Consider the following 3,358-nt stretch of genomic DNA (forward strand, 5'->3'; position numbering starts at 1 on the left):
GACCGGAAGGTGCCCCACCCTGACGCCAGGTGTGCGCACAGGTGCCGGGGTGGATGTGACGTGGGGACGGGACACAGAGGAGGATGCGGTGAGCAGGGCGGGTCCCCCGTCCGCTGAAGCGTAGGACCGGCTGGGTCACCGCAGACCCCCACCAGGAACCAGCCTCCGCTGTTGACGACACACTTTCTGACGCCCACGCTGCCCTCTGCTTGGCAAACAGGGCACAGGTTCCACAGACAACCCCCGAGAAGTGGCGAGAAAGGACAGGGATTGGGAAAATGTGTGATGTGCTCAAGTTACTTTATTTTCTAAAAGGCTGTCCTCTTTGTGCCCTAGCTGTGAAAATGATAACGTCTGAAGATTTATTTTGTTAAGGAAGCTAGTCTTTATGTTCTGTGCTTTGCACACATTTTGTAAAGGTTCTCAGGGACAGCTCGTTCTTTCTCTACGGGCAAGTCTGCTCCACACACACCAGTATTTATCGTCTGGCCGGGGAACTTCCCTCGCTTTCTGGTCATCACCGGCTGCACCTGCTCCGGTACTGACCCCAGAACGTCCTCTGTGGTCTGAGGCCGGCGACAGCTTCCTCTAACGTCCCACGGAGAATTCTTGGATGGTGCGGAGCCTGCGTCCGAGGGATGGGTGAATGCGGTGGGTACCGATGCCCCTCAGCGTGGCCCTGCCCAGATGTTCCCAGTGCCCCGGGGTGCAGGCATCTCTCTGTCCTCTCTCCTTGCTGTCCCCTCATCCCTCAGGAGGGCGGGAGCTGGTCCCACGCTGCCAAGCCCCGACGCACCCCACCCCTCCCTGCCCCAGCCTTCCTGGGGACAAACCAGCAGATGCACCACTAGCTCTGCTGGCTGACTCCAGAACGCTCCACTGTCCTGAGAGGTCGGGAAGCTGGCCTCCAGTAGCCCAGCTGCCATCACCACCCATGGCTCTTCTTCCTCCTCTGCCCTGTTTGCTTCAGCAGAGGGCAGCGTGGGCCTCAGAAAGTGTGCGTCAATGGTGAAGAGGGGTTCACACCGGTCTGGGCTGACTCAGCCCGTCGTACCCTTCTGTAGACGGGGAGGCTACAGCTGAGGGGCCAGGCTCTGCCCGCCTCCCTGCAGAGCTGGGCTCCAGGCAGGAGCCTGGGGACACAACCTGCTGGCGACATGCAGCATGGCTTTTCCCTCACCCTCCTGCAGACCTCTCCCTGCATTCATCCGGAACCCAGCCCACATTCTCGGTGTCTAACCCGAGACAGACCGACAGACAGACAGGGCCTGACCCTGGACCTCCTCAGCGTCCACCATCATCCATCATCATCGCTGTCGGTGTAGGCCGGAGGTCGGGCCCTTTAACGATGACGCTCACGTGAGGTTGGGGTCAAGGAGAAGTGTGGCCAGCCCTGAGAGAAAGGCACTTCAGCCACGCCCGCCGAGGGAGCCGCACACTCAGGGCCGCCACACCGCAGATCTGTGAGCAAACTGGGTCGGTGTATCCCCAGGCCCCTGCTGGGAGGAGCCTTGGTCTGTTGGGAAGCTGCCCCGGAGCGTCCGTGGCGGGCGTCTGCTGGGGTCCTGACACCTGCGAGAGCGAGGACGTGCCCCGTTTTGATCTTGCGTTGGAAGAGGGAGGGCGTGGTGAACCCCGTGTGCAGCGTGGTCAGCGCTCGGGGCCTGGTGTGGTGTCCGGCAATGGCGGGGGTGCGGGTGCCAGCAGGGGACGTGCGGGAGCCTCTCTGCGGGGGGGCGGCACGGGAGCTAGGCCTGCATGGGGCTGTGGGGAGAAAGTTCCAGAAACGCAGGTGGGGCCGGGCTGGTGCACTAGGACGGGGAGGGGACCATGCGTGGTGGGCGCAGGGGGGGGCCCACAGGTCCCGTCCCCGAGCTTGGGCTCCAGGAGAAGCCCGCGCGGATGGGAACGAGCCCGCCCGCCTCCCGGCACTCCCTTCCCACGTGGACACGTCCAGGGTGGAAGCCACGCCGCTCTCCCGAAGGCCCTTGCAGCTGCCCTGCCCCACGTGACCCGCGCCCGCCAACCAGAAGCCTCCCGTGAGCCTCTGCGCGGGAAGAGAGCCGGGGAGGAAGATGGCGCCCGGGTCTGTGAGGCCGCGTGGCCTGAGGGGACTGTGTCCCCGGGGGGCGGGGACCGAGCGGCAGCCAGGGGTCCGTGGAGGAGCCCGTGCACGCGGCCCCCGAGTCTCTGCCCACGACGGGCCCGGGAGCGTCCCGACGTCCCCAGCGGCCGCCCAGGGCCACCTCCCGGGGCGAGTTGAAATGCGCGGGCTCAGACCCGCCCGCACCGCCTGCGTCCCAGGCCGCGTGTCCCCCAGGCGCAGGGGCCGCGTGTGCGCCTTGACCTCGGGGAGCACCTGCCCTGCGCCATGCCTGGTCCCGCTGTCGGCGCTCCTGTCGCTACAGGTAAGACCCTGATGACGGAGGAGCCGCGGGCGGGACCCCGCCGGGGAGGGGGACCCGGTGTTCCCTGTGTGTGTCCCTCCTGCCGCTGGACGCCGGGGGCCACACCCCTGCACACTTAGACCCGAGCACGTACACGACTCACGCGCGCCAGTCCAGGAACATTCATTCACTTACACGCACGGGCAGAGCTACAGAGACACGGGCTGGGGTGACGTGGCCCCCCGCCTCCCTGGAACTGCAGGAGTGACCCGAGCCTGCCGGACTTCCGCCCCTCATGCCCCTCGTCCGACCTTCGCACTGACGTTGGACACCCACAAGGCCACGGGGCGGGGTGTGGGGGGAGGGTGCCGTAAGGAGCGGCCACCGCCCCAGGCCGGGTGGAATGTCCTCGTTCCTGCCTCGGGGGGAGGGGGGGGGTCACTGGGCTCAGCTCCACTGGCCGCACGTCGCTGAGGATCAAACGCTAATAGGTTATTGTCCTATTATCCTCGCAGGATGGGGGGGGGGGGGGGCTGCACAGGGCAGAGCGGGCTGGGACCCCAGGAGGTGACACAGCGTGTGCCATTCGTGCGTCGGCAGGGGCCTCGCGTGTTCCCGATCGGCTTTGAGCACCGTTTGTAGCCGGGCCAAGTCTCTCCCAGTAATCCATTTCTGGGGAAGAAAATCACATTTGAGAGAGTCATTATGTAGTATACTGCACTTGAAATTATAATTCTACGAAATCTCATTACGTCTAGACTAAAAGGAATTGAATTTTGATTATTTAACTACATTTCCTGCCGCTCTAAGGAGACGGCTGTTCTTCTAAAGGCGCTCTGCCCCATTCGTTAAGAGTGATGTTTTCAGAGCAGCGCGCTTGGGGGCTTCCAGAAATCTCTGGCATCTCAGCGTTTGCCCAGGGCGTCGTTCTGGGTCCCCAGGCCCCCTTCCTTTCCCCCTGCATTTCCCCG

The 3,358-nt window shown here is 64.1% G+C and overlaps 1 long non-coding RNA gene across 2 annotated transcripts; it reads right to left on the minus strand.

Moving 5' to 3' along the window:
• Window positions 1-295: 295 nt before the first annotated feature.
• Window positions 296-2,669, minus strand: LOC122203401. Of its 2 annotated transcripts, none has more exons than XR_006195160.1 (3): window positions 2,583-2,669; window positions 846-987; window positions 296-625 (listed from the first exon to the last, which is right to left on the minus strand). It is a non-coding gene; the product is annotated as an uncharacterized LOC122203401 (long non-coding RNA). The 2 variants fall into 2 exon arrangements; XR_006195159.1 differs by lacking the exon at window positions 2,583-2,669 and adding an exon at window positions 1,274-1,704.
• Window positions 2,670-3,358: the final 689 nt, after the last annotated feature.

Source organism: Panthera leo, chromosome D3 (assembly GCF_018350215.1).
Source record: "Panthera leo isolate Ple1 chromosome D3, P.leo_Ple1_pat1.1, whole genome shotgun sequence".
NCBI classification, from domain to species: domain Eukaryota; kingdom Metazoa; phylum Chordata; class Mammalia; order Carnivora; family Felidae; genus Panthera; species Panthera leo.